General features: G+C 41.7%; 1 long non-coding RNA gene across 3 annotated transcripts; it reads right to left on the bottom strand.

The window, feature by feature from the left end:
• Positions 1-19,527: 19,527 nt before the first annotated feature.
• On the bottom strand, positions 19,528-22,670 carry LOC110919425. 3 transcript variants are annotated; one of them, XR_004885397.1, is made up of 3 exons: positions 22,556-22,670; positions 20,373-20,827; positions 19,528-20,304 (listed from the first exon to the last, which is right to left on the bottom strand). It is a non-coding gene; the product is annotated as an uncharacterized LOC110919425 (long non-coding RNA). The 3 variants fall into 3 exon arrangements; XR_004885396.1 differs by having other exon boundaries at positions 20,373-22,440; XR_002581582.2 differs by having other exon boundaries at positions 20,373-22,670.
• Between the last annotated feature and the right edge of the window lie 550 nt (positions 22,671-23,220).

Raw genomic sequence — 23,220 nt, forward strand, 5'->3', positions numbered from 1 at the left:
GCGCGTGGGTCTTGGCACTTTGTAAAAAATGAGCCAAATCGACGCATGGCGCATGGGTTTTGGCCCTTTGTGAAAAGTGAGCCAAATGGACGCATGGCGCATGGGTTTTGGCCCTTTGTGAAAAGTGAGCCAAATGGACGCATGGCGCATGGGTTTTGGTTCCTTTGTTGTTTCCTTCTGATGGAAGTTTGGTGGGCATGGGGAAGTGTTTGGTGTGACTATCTGACGTCCCTGTCTTATCGGAGGTGAACAGTTGCTTTTGCAGTTACTTTCTGTCACGTCAGCCGGTTCTGTTGACCATGTTTCCCGAAAAAAGAGCCGACGTCTTCTCTCTCTTCTGACGTGTCATTCCATGATTGGTTCCTTTTTCTGCGTTCTGACGGTCCACTACCCATCGCATTAAATGCGATGGGTATAAATAGGAGGCGGTTCCCCATTCATCTTCACTTTTTCAAATTTCAAGTGTTCTTTCCTTCTATCTTCTCCCTTCAGTTTTCGTTGTTTCGATAGTTTTCTTTGAGTTCTTATTTTCGTCTTCTCTGTATTTGCACCATGTCTGGTACGAATCCAACCCAACGGAAGAGAAAATATAAGGGGAGGGCTCCTCCTGGTCCTGACCAGGCGGTCATTGGGTGGAAAGAGGAGGAGTTTATGAACCTGGTGAAGGGTATGGGTTTCCGTCCTGAGTGGGGAGCCCAGTATCCTCCTATCGGTTCTACTGCTTTGGACGCTCCTCCGGGCCATATTACGTTATATGCTGCGTTTTTCCGGGAAGGTAGCTTCAGATTACCTATTACAAAGTTTACTTCTGCTGTGTTGAGGGGGTATGGGCTTCATATTTCACAGCTTAATGCGATTGGGCTTCCACACATTACTCACTTTGAGTATGTCTGTAGGGCTTATCGTATTGAGCCTACGTTTCAGATGTTCAATGTGTTTTATAGCGTGACGTATGCTAGCGGTTTCTATTCGTTTCAAGCACGATCAGGTGTTGCTCCGGTGTGCTCCGTGCCTTTGAAGAGTCTTCATGACTGGAAACAGAAATTTTTCTACATCCGCCGTGGTGTAATCCCAATAGATATGCCTTATCGGCAGGTGGGCCAAGGGATTCCAAGGGTGGATGTTATGGAGGGTTATGGTGCTCAGGATTGGTATAAGAAGATAACCCACAAGGCAACTGCCATTTCTCAGTTGGATGAGATGGCCTTGGTTGGTGCTGGGATGAGTTTGTTGTGGGTGCCCAAGAATCCATTGGGTCAGCCCGTATACAGCTATCAGGGCAAATGTATGTTTCTTTCATAAGATGCTGTTGAGTTATTCTTCCTTATGTTTGTTATGTTTTCTTATCTTCTTGCCTTTTTGCAGTTGGTTACAGCTTGTTGAATGTCTTGGACCCTAAGGCGGCGGGTGCCATGGTTGAAGCTATCCAAGCGGAAGGGAATCCGACGTGGTTAGACCAGATCCGGGGTCGTTTTTTGCATCCAACTGATGAGAGCTTGAGTAGATATGCTAGCGAGGTTCTAGGTGAAGATGTTTGGAATGACCTTGTCGACCCGGGTCGAGAGGGAGTTATTGTCCTTTCAAGTGGAAGTTCTGACCAAAACTTTGAAGATCTAACCTCTCGTTGCGCGCGTGCAGGTACCGCGCAGGGTGATGTTGCTGAACCCGTGCACGAGGTTGTCGGTGATGATGATGTAGAGGTGCCTGTTGACCCTTCTGCTCAATTGGAGTCGAGGAAAAAAGCGAGAACTGATAAGTCTGGGAGGAGAGAGGGGAAGACTAAGGGTAAAGCTGCTGGTTCTTCTCATAAGCAACCCTCTACTCTTCCTTGTCTAGATTATGTGATGGTTTCTGACACGTTGTCTGGCCTAGGGGCTGGTGAGAGAAGTCGAGAATCGGATCCTGATGACAGTGCTACTCTGACCGAGCACATGAGGAAAAAAGCCATCGAGGATCACAAGCGCAAGCTTGATGAGCAGTCCGCTGCTCTTTTTGCTGCTAAAAAAGCGAAACTTCATAAGGAGGCCCCCCCAGCACCTTCTGAATCTGAGATTGATCTTGGTGTTTTTAGTGGGGGTCGTGGGAATCTTTTGGAGGAGCTATATGCTGCATCTGCCCCTCCTACTGGTAATTGGCCTTTAATTGCATGTTGTTTTTTCGTTTTCTTCGAGTTGTTCTTAACTCTTGTTCCATGACAGCAGTCAAGATTGGTAAGAAGCCTCGTGTGGCAGATATTTCTCAGATCACGCCGCCCACTTCCCCACCGTCGAGGACGGTTGGTCTGACCCCTCCTCATGATGATGTTGAAGCGGATAAAGAGGGGAGAGAAGGAGTTATTGAAGTTGTGGGTGAAGGTGGTGGTGATGCTGGAGCTGTTGGGGGTGATGCTGGAGCTGTTAAGGGTAAGGGTGTTGAGGTGGAGGGGGAATCTAGTGAAACTACTCCTCATCAAACCATTTACACTAAGCGTCCTCCTGGTGGAGGTGGAGCTACTTCTGGTGTTGTGCGCAGCCCGCAATTTGAGCATAACCCTGCTGATTCTTGGGTAATCCTGCTTGTGACGACCTACCACACGCCCCTCGCTGGAACCTTACTTAGGGTTCCAGGATGGATGATGTGAACAACTGCCATGAATTTTTTGCTATGTCTCTTCCCCCTGCTGAGAGGATGTTCCAGAAAAACCGCAATCGATTTGCTTTGTTGGACGACCATGTTCGTGCCGGGGTTAATTTCTTTGCTACTTCTCAAGAAATTCTTCGTGAGTGGCGGTCAATGGGGGAAGAGACTCTTGAGTTTGAGGAGTCGAAGAAGTTGTTTGCTGAAGAGAGGGAGAGATTTAATGCGGAGAAGAAGGGCTTGCAGTGGAGGGTTGCTGATGCTGAACAGAAGCTGGAAGAGCAAAAACGGTTGAATGATCAGAAACAGAAAGATCGGGAAGCCGCGTGCGCGCGCACGAATGTTGAGATGCAATCTCAGCGTGATGCGATCGTGCGGTTATCTGGTGAAAAAACAAAACTTGCTGAAGAGGCGCAGCAGGCGCGCGTTGCATCCGAAAAGAAAGAGAAAGAGTATGTCGATCGGATTGACAAGTTAGAGGTTCTTGTCCAACAGAAAGTGGCCGAGTGTGAGGCCGCGCAGCGCCTTCTTGCTGAAAAGACTGCTGAAAGCCAGGCAGCAGATATCACACCCCAACCAATGGCGGAAACATCGGGATGAGACGAAGTATGAAGATTGCTAGAGACATCATAACGCTATTTGTAACAATATTTAATAAACCGATTTCATTTCATAAAGTAAATTGTCAACATTACAAGAAATTCAAATACAACAAGTTCAAAAGAAGTACATAACAACACAAGCAAAATTGATACAGCATATTAAACCTAAACGTCTAAATGTGCATCTAGGCATCAACGCTACTTCTTTTCATAGCATCATCATCATCAACCTGTAACATGTTTAAAATACAATTCAATGCAAAAGCAAAGGCGAGTATACAAGTTTAAGCATAAGTATAAGTATAAGTTTAAAAGTTTAAAACGAATCCACATGGCAACTTAGTCTATACGAGATCAACCTAGCGTGGCATGCAATATTTCTAGCCAACCTCTGTTTACTCAAGAAAGTTTAATTAATTCAACATGACCCAAGTTTAAGGGGGGCGGTGCGTTACTCCTATAGCGCTATACATGTCGAAGGGAGGCTCGTGAGAGCTAATGACTAAAACATATCACATAAGTATGGTCCACGTAAGCATCAAGTATCATAACATAGTATTCATGTATAAGGATTGTTTTGTGCATTGCATAAAGAATAAGTTTAAGTGTAGTTTAATAGTAAAACATGTTACACCCCAAAAAGTGGTAAATATAAAAAGGGGGTTGCGAGTATACTCACTAAATTTGCATATGCTTTCCGATTATCCAATGTGACGAACTTGATGAGGTTAGAAGGTTGAATATGTTCGAGTAGGGATTTAGGAAGTTAAAACACAAGAATATAGGTATTCAAAAGTAATCATCCTTTAACACCAAGTACTTGTTCTTGACACTATGAAACCTCAAGGGTTAATGTTTTCATGAGTAATATACTCATTAGAATCGTAACAAGTCTTATGTCTTAGATGGTGTTATTCTAATATCTTGACGAATGAACACAAGTCCATCATCAAGGGTTCGAATAGTATATATATGTATAAGTATTATATGTATTTTTTAGTTCATTAGTCAAGCATGAGGTAGAAGATAAATCTTCATTTAGGCACCTCTAATGTGTCATAGAATTCATGTAGGAGGTAGGAAGAACAAGCTTCCATTTAGGTACCTCTTATGGTTCACCACTACTCTTGATGTAAAAACATGCAAGGAGGGTCATGAACTAATATCAATACAAGAATAAGAAACAACTATAGTAAGAGAAATCATCAAGTAATGTGGGGATTCTATGTTGGACAACCCAAGTTGGTCCATAATCACCCCTTCATCAAGCTTGAAGCTTGAACATGACTTGTGGGTTAAAAACCCTAAATAAAACAGAAAGTATTTGAGGATCCATAGAAGTGGTTATAAGCATAAGGACGTGGGTTTGAGTGAGTTAGACTCAAGTTTAAACAAGGATTTGTAAAAGATTAATGAAAACAGTGAACTTTGGAGTCTTTTTTTCCGGAGTTCCAGGGACTTATTTGCTGTGAATCACCCATGGAATCGAAGATAATGAAAATACAAGCACATAGGAAAAAGAATGAGCTAAAACGGACAAGAAACGAAGAAGTTATGCTAGTTTTAGTGAAGGAAGGCGATTCTACTCGAACTTCAGATTGGCAGCTGCGTTTTTGGTTGATTTGAGAGTGATTAGAGTGTTGTAAAAGTGGTAGGGAGGCTCAGATTAAGTTGTATTTATAGGAGGGAAGGATTAGGGTTAAGTTGGGTTTGCATTAAATGGGTTGTTGGAGGTTAAACTTTAAGAAAAAGAGAACAATTAAAACATCCCAAAGCTGTCCGATCGCTACTGGCAGCCTTCATTCTTCTTATTATTATTTTTTTTGACATATTTAGATCAGGTATTGCCTATTAAGTTATTAGATGACCAACTATTAAATATGCAGTATCAAGTGGTGGAGATATTAATTAAAATGAAACAACAACTCCAGTAACACCTTGCGGCCACAACTACCATTTCTTTTTTTCTATTATTTGACAACTTTGGATTAGATGTATTTATTATGTTAGGTTAAAGTAATTACATTACAAACCATTACAATTGTCATAAGGCTACGAACAGAAGATTGTTAACAGCCATTGATTTTCTTTTCTTATTTTTTTTAATAATATAATTTCATAATAACATCAACTTTCGTTGATGTATGTTTACTATATTTAGTATTATTTTATTTCTATTATTATTACTTTTATTATATTATTATTATTATTATTATTATTATTATTATTATTATTATTATTATTATTATTATTATTATTATTAGAATTCAACCACGTATTTAATAGTTAACAAGCATGTATAAGTTATGGGTACCAGTATGTCCAGTATCGGTTGCGCGTATGCATTCAAGATTGGTAACACATAACCCGAGTATTGCAAGACGTATAAGCATGTACAAAAATAGAATTTCATTACGATCGAAGTCTCAGATTTACAATGGTTTGAAACGAAATACGAAATACAAAAGGAACAAACTTCCAAAAAAACAAAAATACAAGACACGTTTTCTAGTTAAAGAAAGTTACGAAAAAGCGGGGCGTTACAGTCTCCCCTCCTTTAGGAAATTTCGTCCCGAAATTTATTCAAGAGGAAGGCTTGAAAAAGTTTTGGAAATAAGGTGATTATTAAGAATTGAGACTTGGAAAATTTGAAACGTTTTCAAAGTATGAAGTTTTGGAGAACGACAAGGTCTAGTGCTTTGAATAAAGTGATAACGGTCCACTAAGTACGTCTATATAAGAAATAAGAATATGAAGACAGTTTAACAGACTTGATTGTCAACGAGGTTCGTATAAAAGACAAAAATAATGGAGAATACTAGAAGTATAGAAGTGGACGGATTGATTCTTAATAAACGAATGCAGGTATAAGAATGATATAGTATTAGATAGACGAAAGTAGCGTACTAAGAATGAAGTCTCGTCATGGATAATCGGATATAACGCGTTTGTGAGTTGTTTAGAGTTTGAACTAGGTCTAACAAGTCTGCAAAACACTGAATTTCTCATGGCACATCTTACGAAAGTTTGGTAACATGATGAAAACACTTATATATAGGAAGTACCAGCGGCGTATCCACCATGTTTTGACCATGTTGCGTCTGTTTCGTATTCGTTGTCATGTTACGTTCTATGTCTTACCATACACAGTAGTACACTCTATGGTTTTCATACGCCCATCACTATAATCCCGTGTGCACCCGCGATTATTTTGATCGTCGCCTGTTCCGCATAGCTTGTACTAGTTGTGTATGGATAAGGGTATACATAGTTTAAAAATAAGAACGTGTACGTACAAGAATATAGTATATAAGCAGGTCCATGCTTAAGTATGTATGAGACCCACGTGAGCGAATCCCTCGGATTCCACTCGCGTACGGGTACGAATGTATGAATCATGAGTATGAATGAAAGTATGAACATAAATATGAGTTTAAGTATGATTATACACGTAAGTATGAGTATAGACATAAAACGTATGAGTAGTATGAGTATAAGTATAAGCACGAAACGTATGGGTATAAGTATAAGCATAAAACGTATGAGCGTAAGCGTAGGTACGAATAATAAACTTACGTATATAGTGTAGGTTGGAGTTAACGAAATTGGACACATAAAACGTTTGAGAAATTTGAATACATAAAACGTTTGAGAAATTTGAATACATAAAACGAGTGACATAAGCGATTTCGTCTCGATGTATCGGTTAAAATGTGTACGATGATATGTATGTATAGTGATTTAAGCGAAACGTCTACTTTATCGAATAAAAAAGAAGATCGAGTTTGATTTGGAAGGTAGAATATAGTTAGTAAATGTAAGACATTATAAAGTATTCATTGGTTATGCATAACGTATTTTGAAACGAATGGAATGCTACTTTTGTTTTAAAGAGAGTTTACGTATGTTGAAGATTGTTGGTCCTCATGAAGTCTTCTAGCCCACGTGTTTTGAAATTTGAATGACGAATTAAGGGGTGTAGAAAAAGCTTTTTGAAAATAACGGGTTTGCATAATAAAACACTTTGAAAGAAAGTTTTGGTAACGATCACCTAGGTAAGGGAATCACCCCTAACTCGTTGGTGAGGTCATTTTAAGGAAAGAGGGAGTGGAGTTAATCGTCAAGGTAAGGAAATCACTCCTATCTCGATGATATGTCTCCATTTGTTGTTACAAGGAATATGAATAAAATTATATGAAACCATGCATATATATAAATGTATGAAAAGATTTAAGATGTTGTGTGTGTGAGAAGTAAATATCGAAAGTAAATTTGAATTTGAAAGATTGCATCGTATAAGATAAATAATAGAAACACATGCTTGATTAAAATTTGGATGGTTCCAAAGTGGAACTTTGACTAACCAAAGTGGTCAAAAAGTCTTTTGAATTTGAGGAGCATGCTTTGGCCTAATAGGTAAAATACTCTCGCCGACAAGTCGGTTAACGGTAATTACCCTTCCGGTTACTACATGTCCCAAATCAATCGAAATTTCGAGACTTGGCGGGATTTATTGAAAAAAAAAATCAAGGAGTGGAACTAGTCGACAAGGTGCGGGTTTCACCCCTAACTTGACGATTTCGTATCCTAAGTGTGGTTGGTACTTGTCGGGTCAAAATTTAATTTTAACACTTTGACGAGGGTCCACTAGAATTTGAAATTTGAATTTCTCCATCAAGGTGAGGATTTCACTCCTATCTTGATGGTGAATTTCATGTAAAAACGAAAAGTAGATGGATTGAGAGTTGTTCACCAAATTGTGGGTTTCACGCCTATTTTGGTGAAGTTGTCTCGTTTGTGTATTACGAGTGGTTTTGATTTTAGTAAAAGCAAGTAAAAAGATGTATGTTCAAAACAATAATAACAAGTATAAGCATAATAAGTATCTCAAGAAATAATACGTAAAAGACATTTCAAGGGTAGCACATAAAGGATGGAATGATACAACAAGTATTAACAAACAAAGCAAGTATTAATACAAAAGTGACATAAATGCTTAAAAGGCCAAAAGCAAATAAGTAAGGAGTAAATAATGTATCAAGCAAGTGGTTCAAGCAAAACATAAGAATAAGGCTCTAGAACTATAGACTAGGTAAAAAGCATGGCAATTCTACCTAATTCCCTATAGTTATGGCTCTAATACCAATCTGTCACACCCCAACCAATGGCGGAAACATCGGGATGAGACGAAGTGTGAAGATTGCTAGAGACATCATAACGCTATTTGTGACAATATTTAATAAACCGATTTCACTTCATAAAGTAAATTGTCAACATTACAAGAAATTCAAATACAACAAGTTCAAAAGAAGTACATAACAACACAAGCAAAATTGATACAACATATTAAACCTAAACGTCTAAATGTGCATCTAGGCATCAACGCTACTTCTTTTCATAGCATCATCATCATCAACCTGTAACATGTTTAAAATACAATTCAATGCAAAAGCAAAGGCGAGTATACAAGTTTAAGCATAAGTATAAGTATAAGTTTAAAAGTTTAAAACGAATCCACATGGCAACTTAGTCTATACGAGATCAACCTAGTGTGGCATACAATATTTCTAGCCAACCTCTGTTTACGCAAGAAAGTTTAATTAATTCAACATGACCCAAGTTTAAGGGGGGCGGTGCGTTACTCCTATAGCGCTATACATGTCGAAGGGAGGCTCGTGAGAGCTAATGACTAAAACATATCACATAAGTATGGTCCACGTAAGCATCAAGTATCATAACATAGTATTCATGTATAAGGATTGTTTTGTGCATTGCATAAAGAATAAGTTTAAGTGTAGTTTAATAGTAAAACATGTTACACCCCAAAAAGTGGTAAATATAAAAAGGGGGTTGCGAGTATACTCACTAAATTTGCATATGCTTTCCGATTATCCAATGTGACGAACTTGATGAGGTTAGAAGGTTGAATATGTTCGAGTAGGGATTTAGGAAGTTAAAACACAAGAATATAGGTATTCAAAAGTAATCATCCTTTAACACCAAGTACTTGTTCTTGACACTATGAAACCTCAAGGGTTAATGTTTTCATGAGTAATATACTCATTAGAATCGTAACAGGTCTTATGTCTTAGATGATGTTATTCTAATATCTTGACGAATGAACACAAGTCCATCATCAAGGGTTCGAATAGTATATATATGTATAAGTATTATATGTATTTTTTTAGTTCATTAGTCAAGCATGAGGTAGAAGATAAATCTTCATTTAGGCACCTCTAATGTGTCATAGAATTCATGTAAGAGGTAGGAAGAACAAGCTTCCATTTAGGTACCTCTTATGGTTCACCACTACTCTTGATGTAAAAACATGCAAGGAGGGTCATGAACTAATATCAATACAAGAATAAGAAATAACTATACTAAGAGAAATCATCAAGTAATGTGGGGATTCTATGTTGGACAACCCAAGTTGGTCCATAATCACCCCTTCATCAAGCTTGAAGCTTGAACATGACTTGTGGGTTAAAAACCCTAAATAAAACAGAAAGTATTTGAGAATTAACCTTTGATTTTGTATGTCTCAGCCCCGTTTTTAAGCTTAACTAACCATAGAAGTGGTTATAAGCATAAGGACGTGGGTTTGAGTGAGTTAGACTCAAGTTTAAACAAGGATTTGTAAAAGATTAATGAAAACAGTGAACTTTGGAGTCTTTTTTTCCGGAGCTCCAGGGACTTATTTGCTGTGAATCACCCATGGAATCGAAGATAATGAAAATCCAAGCACATAGGAAAAAGAATGAGCTAAAACGGACAAGAAACGAAGAAGTGATGCTAGTTTTAGTGAATGAAGGCGATTCTACTCGAACTTCAGATTGGCAGCTGCGTTTTTGGTTGATTTGAGAGTGATTAGAGTGTTGTAAAAGTGGTAGGGAGGCTGAGATTAAGTTGTATTTATAGGGGGGAAGGATTAGGGTTAAGTTTGGTTTGCATTAAATGGGTTGTTGGAGGTTAAACTTTAAGAAAAAGAGAACAATTAGAACCGCCCAAAGCTGTCCGATCGCTGCTGGCAGCCTTCATTCTTCTTATTATTTTTTTTTTTGACATATTTAGATCATGTATTGCCTATTAAGTTATTAGATGACCAACTATTAAATATGCAGTATCAAGTGGTGGAGATATTAATTAAAATGAAATAACAACTCCAGTAACACCTTGCGGCCACAACTGCCATTTCTTTTTTTCTATTATTTGACAACTTTGGATTAGATGTATTTATTATGTTAGGTTAAAGTAATTACATTACAAACCATTACAATTGTCATAAGGCTACGAACATAAGATTGTTAACAGCCATTGATTTTCTTTTCTTATTTTTTTAATAATATAATTTCATAATAACATCAACTTTCGTTGATGCATGTTTACTATATTAGTATTATTTTATTTCTATTATTATTACTTTTATTATATTATTATTATTATTATTATTATTATTATTATTATATTATTATTATTATTATTAGAATTCAACCACGTATTTAATAGTTAACAAGCATGTATAAGTTATGGGTACCAGTATGTCCAGTACCGGTTGCACGTATACATTCAAGATTGGTAACACATAACCCGAGTATTGCAAGACGTATAAGCATGTATAAAAGTAGAATTTCATTACGATCGAAGTCTCAGATTTACAATGGTTTGAAATGAAATAAGAAATACAAAAGGAACAAACTTCCAAAAAAAAACAAAAATACAAGACACGTTTTCTAGTTAAAGAAAGTTACGAAAAAGCGGGGCGTTACAGCAGAGCTCCTTGCTGAGGAAACATCTGCTGACACAAGATGGTTGCTTTCTCGTGGTGTACCCCTGGTAATTTCTTTTGCTCTTTCGTGTTGTTTCATTTTGTGATTTTTATTTGGTTGCCTTGTTTTATGCAGCTTGCTGACCGTATTCTGAATTCGACTGAACTTGCCACGTACATGTTTGAATTGGGCCAAGCGGGTTATAATAGCGGTCGTAAGTTTGGATATGCTGAAGGCAAGGCTGCAGTTATCAACAAAGAGAAAGACTACCACTTTGAGTTGTATAAGGAGGATTGTGACGGTGCTTATGCTGCTAAGCGCAAGGCGTTTTCAACCCTTGACTTTGCCGTTGTCCGGGCGGCGCAGAAGTTGTCTCGGAAACCAGATGGGGTTGCTCTTTTGAAGAAAGCTCTAGGAGACGATGCCGATGCGGCAGGAGGTGCTGGCACCAGTCAACCTTGATGGATGAATTCCGGCCTGTGCGCCGTGTATGGCCCTGGATGGGTCTGTAATGTTGACTGTTTTAGACAATTTATCTTTATTTACCTTTTGTGGATATGCACTTGATCTTTTCTGTTTGATGCGTATATTATCGCTTGCTTGTGTTTATGCGAATTTTGTTATCGTCATAATATGTGCATGTTTAATTACTTTGATTAGGTGTCACGAATGAATTATGGCGCTGACAGGTGATGCTGTGTTTCTACAACGTTTTATTCTGTCGCTTGAATGTTCGCGTTTACGTGTGACTTACGAAGTGATCGAGTTGCAGGTTATTGTGTGAGCTCAGCTGTGTTCAGCCTTGGGAGCATTACAATGTTTAGTTACCTTGCTATCGATTTTTTCGTGTTTATGTGGGCACGAAGTTTTATTTTGGCGTTTCGTAGGCTTTGGTTGTGTTTCTGACCCGGCTGTGCACTTGGTTGTGACGAGCCTTGGAGGTCTACAACGTTTCCTATGGTCGAGCCATTGATGTTTTCGTGTACGCCCAAAGTAATAAATGCAGTTGTGACAAGAAATTTGCATAAAATAAAGGTAGCCAAACACTTCTTGTATTATAGTAAATGTGTTGGCAGTTCGCCCTTTTACGATTACATAGTTGTTTTACATGTAGCACTTTCGGAGTTGTTGAGCATTCCAGGTTCGTGGAACCTCTTTGTTGTTGATGGTGCGCAATTTGTAAGTTCCCTTACCGAGTACTGCATCGATTACGTATGGGCCTTCCCATTTGGGAGCCAGTTTTCCGGGCTTTTCTGCGTTGGAAGCTTCGTTGTCCCTTAGGACATAGTTTCCCGGGTTAAAAGTGCAGACTCGGACTCTGGAGTTGTAATATTTTTCCAGCTTCGTTTTGTATTTGGCCTCGTTGATTGCTGCCATCTCTCTCTGTTCTTCTAGGAGGTCCAGGTCGATCCTCCTTTCTTCTTCATTGTTGATTAAGCTCATTGAGAGCATTCGCGGAGATGGTTGCCCGATTTCTGCTGGGATGACTGCCTCGGACCCATAGACTAGGCTGAACGGTGTCTCGCCGTTGCTTGTCTTTGGCATTGTCCTATGGGCCCACAATATGCTGGGCAGTTCGTCTACCCATCCTCTTCTCTTTTCGCCTAACCTTGCCTTGATACCATCAACGATACTTTTGTTGACTGCCTCTACTTGACCATTCCCTTGCGGGTGCGCAACCGAAGAGAAGGTATGCTCGATGTGTAGTTCTTTGAACCATCGTTCGAGGTCGTCTGCTGCAAAGTTAGTTCCGTTATCGGTGATGATTCTGAGAGGTAGGCCAAAGCGACATATGATTTGCTCCCATATGAATCGCTTGACGACTGCCGATGTGGTTGATGCAAGTGCTTTCGCCTCCACCCATTTGGTGAAATAGTCGACTGCGACTATTATGAATTTGACTGCCCCTGGTGCTTCTGGGAAAGGACCTACCATGTCTATGCCCCATTGTTGAAAAGGCCATGCGGTTGTGACTGGTACTAGTTCATTTTTGGGGCGCATGGTCTTTGGCGCATGTCTCTGGCAGCCACTGCACTTCCTCAATTCTTTCACGGCATCGAGATGCATCCCGGGCCAGTAGTATCCGGCATTCATCACTTTTGCCACCACCATTCGAGGCCCGGCATGAATACCACAAATTCCTTCATGCACTTCCCGGATTAGGTAATTCGCGTCGTCGGCGTCAACACATCTCAGCAGCGGGCCAAGATACGACTTTCGATACAGTATCCCATCTGCCATCTGATAGTGTTCTGATTTGTATTGGATCTTTCGCGCCTCGGCTTTGTTTTCGGGAAGTATCCCTAACTGCAAGTACATGATTATCGGTGTCATCCAGGACGTTGTTCCTGTCTGGATGACACTTACTTCTCTGAGTGGAACAGATGGGTTGCTCAGAACCTCTATGCGCACATCTTTTGCTAGGTGCTGGAAGCTTGTTGATGCGAGCTTACTCAACGCGTCTGCCGGCTTGTTCTCGCTTCTGTTTATGTGGTGCACTTTGTAAGAGTAGAAGGTTTGTAGCAAGGTTTTTGCTTGGCTGAGGTAGAGTGCCATGACATCCCCCTTGGCTTCATATTGGCCGTTTATCTGCCCTGCTACGAGCATGGAGTCCACATGCGCTTCGATGTGTCGGACCCCCATTTTGATTGCCAATCGTAAGCCAGCCAGGAAAGCTTCGTACTCTGCTTCGTTGTTTGTGCTTTTAAAATCCAGGCGTATGGCGTACGTGAACTCGTGTTTATCGGGGCTTACCAGCCTTAGCCCTGCACCTGCTCCGTCTTCGTTAGATGCTCCATCGGTATATAACAACCATGGCTTTTCTGTTTGCTCTTTCTCAGCCTTTTCCATGGCTTTGCACTCTCTTTCCTTGTCATCTGAAACTTCTATCATAAAATCTGCCAAGACTTGGCCTTTGATTGATGGTCGTGGTCTGAAAACCACGTTGTGACCTCCCAGTTCTATTGCCCATTTGGCTAGCCTTCCTGATACTTCTGGCCTTGCAAGGATGTTGCCGATGTTGTAGTTTGTTAGCACGTGGATGACGTGATTGGCGAAGTATCTGCGCAGCCGCCTTGAAGCATGAATTAGTGCAAGGACTAACTTCTCCATGATTGCATATCGGGTTTCTGGATCGGTCAAGGTTCGCGACACGTAGTAAACTGGTGTTTGGACACCTTGACGATCGACAAGCAGCACAGCTCTGACTGCCCTATCGGAAGCTGAAAGGTAAAGTACCAAAGGTTCACCTTTGTTTGGTGCGGTTAGGGTTGGCAGTTTGATGAGGCAATCTTTCATTTCGCGGAACGCATTCTCTGCTTCCGGAGTCCATTGGAACTGGCTTTTCTTCATACAATTGCGCAAGGTTTTGATGAACGGAAAGGATTTTGCAGCATGATTAGCTAGGAAACGGTTGAGCGCGGCTAGTCGTCCTGCTAACTTTTGCATGTCTTTGATGTTTGACGGTGAGGGCATCCTTTCTATAGCTTGGACTTTTTCCGGATTCACCTTAAAGCCATCTTTTGTGACGATGAAGCCTAAGAACTTTCCTTCTTCCATTCCGAATGAGCACTTTGCTGGGTTCAGCTTAATACTTACGCTGCGTAGCGTGTTGAAGGTCTTTTGGATGTTGACCAGCATCGTGCCTTCTTCTTTGCTCATAATCACCAGGTCATCCATGTAGACTTCTATGTACTTGCCAATGGCGTCACTGAATGTTTCGTTCATCAATCTTTGGTAAGTTGCGCCCGCATTCTTCAAGCCGAAAGGCATCTTGGTGTAGCAATACAGCCCTGTTGGCGTGCAAAATGCCGTCTTATCTTCATCTTGGACGGCCATTTGGACTTGGTGATACCCGTTGTAGCAATCAAGGAAGCATTTCCATCTGAATATTGCCAAAGAATCAATTTTCTCGTCTATGTCTGGTAAGGCGTAGCAGTCGCGTGGGCACGCCTTGTTTAAGTCTTTGTAGTCGACGCACATTCTCCAGCTGCCGTTTGGTTTCTTTACCATCACTGGGCTTGCTACCCAGGTTTGGTATCTGACTTCTCTGATGATGCCTGCATTTAGTAGTTCTAGTACTTGCTCTTTCATGGCGTCATGCTTTATATCACTCAGGTGGCGTTTGGCGTGCACCACTGGTTTTGCGTCTTCTGAGACGTTCAGACGGTGCTCTACAATGTGCCGTGGAACACCAACCATGTCAGCTGGTGTCCAGGCGAACACGTCCATATTCTCATGTAACAACTTCTTGAGCGTTGCGCGTGTAAGATCGGACATCGCTGGTCCAAGGGTAACTGTTTGTTCTGGGTGAGCGCTGTTCAACACCCATTTTTCTGCCTCTGCGCGTGGCGCTGGTTTACTTGCTTTTGTAGGCCTCATTTCATCTGTTGCTAAGACTTCCTTGCTTGCGTATATCAGTGCGATGCCTGTTTCCGTTGGGAATCCGATGGCCGAGTGTGGTGCAGAGCAAATCATGCTGACGTCTCCCTGTGATTCTCTCCCTAGGAGGATGTCGTGCCGTGAGTGTGCAGGCAGCACCATGAAAGTGACTTCTTCTGTTCTTGAATTTCGTCCGTCCGAGAGTAACACCGGGAATAATATCTGTCCCAGGGGAAAGACGACCTCGTTGCAGAAACCAGTTAATGGGTAGTCTACTGGCTCCAAGCGCGCCTTGTCCTCCTGGTCAAATTGATTGAAGCATTGTTCGTATATGATGTCCGCGGTGCTCCCTGGATCGATGAAGATGTAGTCTGTCTGGTAATGACCAATCACTCCTGGGATGACTATTGGTCGTTTTTTCCTTGGGCTTCCTCTAACAACTGGGAAGATGACTTGCTTCTCGCGCCAAGAATCACCTTGTGTACGCTTATTGTAATTTTTCTTTGTTCTTCGTGGGCCTCCCTGCACCATGTGGGTCTCCAACTTCCTGAGTTTTTTGTTATCCGGCCCTTCGTCTCTTCTTTGGATTTGGTGGTAGTCGCGCTTTCCGCCTTTGACCAGGTGAGTGAGCTTTCCATCCCTTAGGGCTCTTACAGTTTCTTGCTTAAGGCTGAAACAGTCGTCGGTGAGGTGACCCGTATCCTTATGGAATTCACAGTAGAGATTGGGATCTTGACCCCTTTTGTTGCGCATCTGTAGGGGTGGTTTAAATTGGTGGTTTTCAGTGGCCAAGACTTCCGACGGGGTCTTGGTTAATGGCGTCCACTGTTTCTCTCTGTTTTCTCTCTTTACTTCTTTTCCGTGTGCTATCTGATTGATTGTGTGCCGCGCATCTTCTCTTGGTGGGCTTCTTTCTCTATGGCTGGAAGGTCTCCATGACTGGCCTCTGCTTTTTCTGCCATGTCGGTCATTAGAGTTATGTGTGCGTTGACGGTGGTCATCACCGGTCAACTGTTTGTCTGTCTATGCTATTGTCTTGGCGGCCTCAATGAAGGTTTCCCAATCTTTGGGTCCTCCGTCTCTACCTTTCACGCGCTTGATCAGGCCGTCGCACTTGACTGCCCTCATGAAGTGCGCGCGCATCATTTTTTCTCCCACATCCCCAATCTCCAAGCATTCTTTATTATATCTTGTGATAAAATCTTCCACGCTTTCGTGGTCTCGGCGCCATATGTTTAGACAATCTGCTGGGTCTCTGGCGTGTCTCCGCTGTTGAGAGAAGTGTGCCAAGAACTTCTCTCTGAAGTCAACCCATGATTTGATTTTTCCTGCTGGTAAGCTGTCGAACCAGACGCGCGCTGCGCCCACGAACGTTTGTGCGAACAGGTGGCACCAAGTTGGTAGGTTCCACCCACCTGTTGCTCCTGCGCCTTTGAAGACCTGGAGGTGATCGTCTGGATCTGTCAATCCGTTGTATTTGCCAACGTTGTGCGGCAGCTTGGTTTTGTCTATGGCAGCTGTGGCAATCTCCCTGATGAATTTCGAATCTTCAGCCATGTCGTCTGGACGATAGCTTAAGGTATAGTCATGCTCTGCTTTTGGGTTGTACCCTGCGCGCTTTGCGGGCTTGTATGCTTCATGCTCTGGATGAAGTCTGCTAAACACTGAGGTTTCCCCTTTGTATGTTGGGTCGTCTTCTTCTTCGTCCCATTCTGTGTTCATATTGCGCGCGCCTAAACGCGCCTGGATCGGTTTTCTTTGCACGTTGGGGTTTTGCACAAAGTTGCTTTCTGTTTCACCATAGGTATCGCGCGTGTCGTGCGCGCTTGGTCTCCTCACATTTTGAACTGGTCCTCTCTCCGGACGTAGGTTCCACGCGTTAGTCTGCTGAGTTGTATGTGTACTCAGAGACCTTGGTGGTGGAGTTACAAATGCTGACTGGTTAGCTTGTGCCTGGAGTAGAGCTTGCTGTGCGCTGAGTTGCGTATAAACGAGGTTTATGGACGCCATCTGTTCGGCATACCAGGAAGCGAGAGTTTTCCCTTCGGGTAGCCCTAAAAGTGCGGAGTAATTGAGTTGTGCTTGTTCCGATGGAGCTGAGGGGCCAGCTCCATGGTTTGGTGTCAGCACTGATGGTGGTGTCTGTTGCAACACCCCGGTCGGAGTTTGGAATGCGGCTCCGTTTGTGGTTTGACTAATGATCCTTGCTGGTGGTGTTTGGAAAGTGGGTCCAGCTGTGGTTTGGCTAACAACCCTGGGGACACTCCCAAAGATAGGAGGAAAATCATTGTTCAGTTGTCCCTCTTGGATGGTTTCGTTCCTTTGACCCCTTTGGACGTGTGCTGTGTCCGAAACGAATTCAAAGGAAGAAACTTCTCCGTCGACTGGATGTGAGGGAGTTTGTTCAGCCATTTTTGACGAGTGTTTTTCAATAAAGAAAAGAGATGAGGTTGGTTTTGCAAAAAGCGGATGGCGGCAATGATGAAACACCGATTAACACAAGGTTTATCGATGGGGTTATTTCGTCTGTGGGGTTCAACCTCTTTTCTTGCTCGTAACAATGGCTTGAGATCTGCAAAACAGTAAATACCGTCAGTCTCGTTAAGAGGGGGAGAAGGGGGATTTCCCTCTTAACCAGGCTCCGGCGTGAGAATAAGTACTGTTCTGAGAGAAATAAACAGTGTGTGTATAGAGTGAGTAAGGAGAGTAAAGATCCTGAACCTGAATGATGAAGGGTCCTATTTATAGCCGGAGGGTGAAGAAGGAAGGAGCAGCTGTGCCAGCTGTGGGCGCGTGCCAGCTGTCCGACCAAGGGGAATATCCTCTTGGTCTGCTCTGTCACGGCAGGTGTAGTGGTACACGTGGCGTTCTTACATTTGCCCACGCTGGATACCTCGTACTGGCGTTGTCAGCCCTGCTCCCTGATTTGTCGCAGGCCTATGTGGCGTTCTGCGAGTGGTGGCACGTGTTGTCCTTTATGTCGGATAGAGCATCTTTGGCGCCAGCTGCGATTCTTCCAGAAGTTTCTAGAAGCTTCTGGATTGCTTCGCTGACATGGACGCCTTGTATGCTCAAAAGTGGTGTGGTCCCTGCCATGTAGGTAAGTAATTAGAACCATACCTCTTCAAGTGGTCAAGTTTGACCGAGCTTATGGGAATAAGTTACTCAAGTCTATGCAGAATAAAAGGGGCTTTATTTGGAATTCTTTCGGCACATGTGTTTTGTTTATGATAAATAGGAGTAGCCATTTGGTTTTTATTTGTAACCCTCTTTTGTTTTCATCTAATACAACAGTTTCCTATTTTTCGTCTGCAACCTTACGTTCATATAATTGTGTGAGTTGTGATTGCGTTGTGAGAGTGGTTTGAGTGAGGGACCTGAACCAACAGTATTTTAGGGGCTTTAAGCCGCTGAATAATGATGATTAGGTTGATGGTTGTTGTGTTGTAATAGCCAGAAATTAATACGAAATGGGCTTTGAAACTGGACATTTTTTTGCTAAATAATATTTAGCTTGGACTCCTTTAATGAAAAACTAGTTTAGTTTTGGAAAAAGGTAATTATTTAGGCCTAATACATATACTATATATAAAAACTTGGAGGCCCTTATTTTTTGGTGGCCCTAGGCCCGTGCCTAGGTTGACAAGCCTATGGAGCCGGCCGTGGATATAAAATGTAGATTGTTAGAAACTACTTTTCTGTGATATGAAAACCAAAACGTTTTGCAAATCATGATTTAACTTGTTGTGACTCATAACATAACCAAATCTTCCACAATTTATATCTAACAAAGCCTATAGAATAACTCGGATGAAAGAGGTTTGTGTGCGCCATATGAAGCAGCTACAAAGACACTTCCATACTCTATGATTTCAAACCGTTTTCAGTCTCCGGTTATATATGACCTGGACCCGTACCCGCTGACTTTTTCTTCAAAACCCGGTTCCGTGATATATTTCAGTTATAAAACTTGGCTGCAAATGTGATCAAAACCAGTTTATACAACTGCAAAATAAGCCTGGAGTCAAAACCCGCTGACTTTTGGTCACATTTGCAGCCATGTACCCTACAAATACCATAAGCCTATCATACAACTGCCAAAAAAATCAAAAGCGTGTTGCGTGACATTACATTAGATGTCGGTCTCGGTTATGGGCGCATGATTTTGTTATGTCAATAACTGAGAATCATTTAGTTATTATGCTCTTTTGCAGACGCACTCATCAAAAAATAGTATGCCTAGGTATACATATTAGTGCCATTAATATTCAACCATTAGCTAGCTTTTTACATGGCTGATTGTCACGTGGTTAGTTTTCGACCCTCGTGTGGCGTCCCCAAATATCCAGCGACAAGCCAATCCATCCCGCTTCTTTGTGTGGGTCACTGGTTTCGTCCTACCTTGGACTCATCAGGAGAGCGGCGCCAGCTCTTGACCAGTGGTGCGTTCGTCGCAGACACAACTAGGCACGTACACTTCTTCATTGACACTGACTCCATCCCCGATAAAGTCCAGGACTAGCCAGTAACCCAAGTGTTCAAGCACAACCCATAGCATTCCAACGTTCAAATATTTGGCCCGTGACATGATGCTTGTATATGCATCTGGCAGTCTTCAGTGTTTGCTTTTTGAGCTGGCGTGGTTGGATGAGGTGTTTTATCGCACCAGAGAGAGACCGGAGGAAACTGGTTCAGTGTTCTTGGCTGCCGGATATATAACTTTGTTAACGACGCATTTCAATGCGCGCATCTTCATGTCATGTTGTAGCGGGATGTTCATGTATGCTTCTTTGCCCATAACACCTTACAAGGTTTTAATGGGGTCTTCGTTTGCGGCTAGTTCTTCGCATATCATTCCTAACAGTTGCTTGCCTGCACGGTCGAAAATCACTGCTTGGATTCTTCCTGCGTTGTCGGTTGCTATAGTGATGATTTGGTACCTATATACATGTGTGTTAGTGTATTCAATATTTGTTTGGATTAAATATTTAAAGGTTGTGTCACCTACATGGTATTGGCTTTTTCTTGTGTCCCGTCTTTTGTATAGAACCATTCAGTGTCGACTTGTAGTATGGATTTACCACATTTTGGACATGCTGCAACACTTGTTATATTTAGGCCCAAGAATCACCAGAGACGAAACCAACCTTTCATCATACCAAAACAACGTTTGACAATACTCACAAGCTTTTGTACAACTCCCCAAATCCAGATACTCAGCCGGTGTTGAACGATCCAACTCCTGGACGGAAACAGGCCAATCACTGGGAATAGTTCTTTGAACATGCAATGGCGGCGTGATAATCAGTCTGCCTGTGAGTGGCATTTCTGGTAGGAAAGGAAGCATTGGCAGAGAAAGGAACATCATCAACACAGGAGGCACAACGCCTACGTTTCAAACGCGGATGCTAAAAGGAGAAACAAGCGTCACCATGCAAAATGAAAATCTTACGGCAAAGAGACCTACCATCAAAAATTTAAAAACGTACTCGCAACTATTAAACTACACTAACAAAGCATAAACAAACAACACTGTACACAGAAAACCCACATTTCATGCATCACCCTCAACAGCCGACTAACCGCAAGAACATACTGAACACAAATGGAAGAACAATTCAACCAGAAACTACCTAGATGTTATGAACCCAGCACTTTGACGATTTAATGTCTTTTAAATATCTTGTATCTCGTCTTTGTCAGTTTGCGTTTAGTTTTAAAAGAAGTAAAATGTTGAAAAAATTTCACATATAAGACAATGATCATATCACATTAAATGTTGCGTGTTTATGATCCGCAATGAACTTAGACAAAAGCAGCCAACTGAACTATTTAAAAAGTGCAGCTAGTCCATCCACACCACCTGAACCGCATAACATCCCTTTTGGATCAGGTAACTCAGATGGACCAACTGAACTTTTTAAAATGCAGGCCACAGGCTGCTAAAGCATTAGAAAATGGGTCGAATTAACTGAACTTTTTCGCTGGTATCTATGTTGATTTTTGTTGCTCTATGCTGTGTCTTGCAGCTTATATACGCTGATGAAGGAAAGACGATGTAGGAAGACGAAGTTCAACAAAAATATTTCAACTCTCTCGGGTCGAATTAACCAAGCGGTAGTATATAGACTAATATATTATAGAAAATACCTACGAAAATAAATAGTTTTCTTATTGTGCTATACGTTAGTTTTAAAAAGTGTTTACGAGGTGTGTCTAATAAGCGAAAGGTGACCTAAGGCGGAAGTTCCTTTGTTTTTGTGTAAGTAAGACGCAATATGTACAAAAGATGATGTTGAGGCGCACAAAAAACGAGTTAAAGCGCAGCTAGGCACGCACCTAGTGCACAGGGTGACTTCGTGTGCATCAAAATGTTGTAAAATAGATCTTTTAGGTCGTACATGGAGATGCGGGTAACCGACAACCACAACACCAACTATCAGATTTGAGTTATTCAAGAGTATACTACTGACGAAAGTTGACAACATGGCCTCTACAAAGCAAAGCAAACCAAATTAAAGTACCAACAGCCCACCTGAGCTAAGATACTATCCCTTTTGAATCAGGTGACCAACTGAACTTTTTTAAATGCAGGCCACAGATTGCAGTGATGGTGTGTTAAGGAATTAGAGGTATATGAAAATGTGCAACTGAGAACTTGAGTCGACAATGGAACAATTGATGAACACACCACATAACTCATCAAACAAACAGTAACAACAACAGACTCCCAACCCAAATATTAGGCTGCACGGTATGGACTAAAAGGACGGTCCGTCCTCCACCGGCGCCGGCGTCGGCCCCATCCCGCCCCCCTCGTCCTCCAACCCGTCCTGTCTTCAACGTCGAAGTTCCGACGGTGGCGACAGTCTCCAATGGTGGCCCCCTTTGTTGTTTGTTTGTGTTAGGGATTTGTACATTAGGCTTCAATACTTGTACATAGGGCATAGAAATAAAATAAAAAATAAAAAAAGTGGTGGGTAGGATCATCCTCCGATACCCTTATAGTGACCATCCTCTTGTGAGGACTATGACACGTGGTCCTCCAAGGATGAAATGTCACCATATCCTCTAGCCTTATCACAAGTCACAGGGAAAAAAGAACAACAAATCTTACATCAATAAACAACAAAATGCACCTAGCGTAACTAAACAATCTGATTTGTAAAAAAATGAATGAATGAGATGTACCTGCATAAACCATCAATTCTAAAACCCAACAACAACCACAGATTAAACACCCAACCTGAGAAACAGAAGAAGAAGAAGATGATGACTGCATGCACTACTGGGACAGTGATATAAGACCATGTGTAGTGGTAGAACCTTATAATGCCCCCACCATGGGGCATTATACGACACGTGGCGTCCTAGTCAGCAAGGGGGCATTATAGCAAAAGTGGTGTAGTGGGTATAATGCCCCATAATGCCCATTCAATCATAAAAAAAAAAAAAAAAAAAGGAAATCAAATGTCAGCCCCACTTGGTCCCTTTCTATTGGTCTAGCCCATGTACATGTCAGCCCATGCAAGAGTTTTGGGCGTTTTCTTCAAAACGCCGGCACCTTTTATTTTTCAAAAATTTTGCCTTATAACGCCCCATGTAATGGGGGGTGGGGCGTTATAGGGCGTTTTCGGGCAAAAAAATTTACAAAAAACGCCTCATTACGCATGGTCTAAGAGAATGGATGAAGTAGTAGAACAGGTGGTGCGAAAGGAAACCATCAAACGCCACGTGTCTGCTACAATCAGAAAAATGGGGAAGAAAAAAATGGCACAACCACAGAATCACTTTGCCATACCATAAAAACAAACTACTGAACATGGAAGAAAATCCACATATATATATATATAGGG

The sequence above is a fragment of the Helianthus annuus genome, chromosome 2 (genome assembly GCF_002127325.2).
Source record: "Helianthus annuus cultivar XRQ/B chromosome 2, HanXRQr2.0-SUNRISE, whole genome shotgun sequence".
In the NCBI taxonomy this organism is placed as follows: Eukaryota; Viridiplantae; Streptophyta; class Magnoliopsida; order Asterales; family Asteraceae; genus Helianthus; species Helianthus annuus.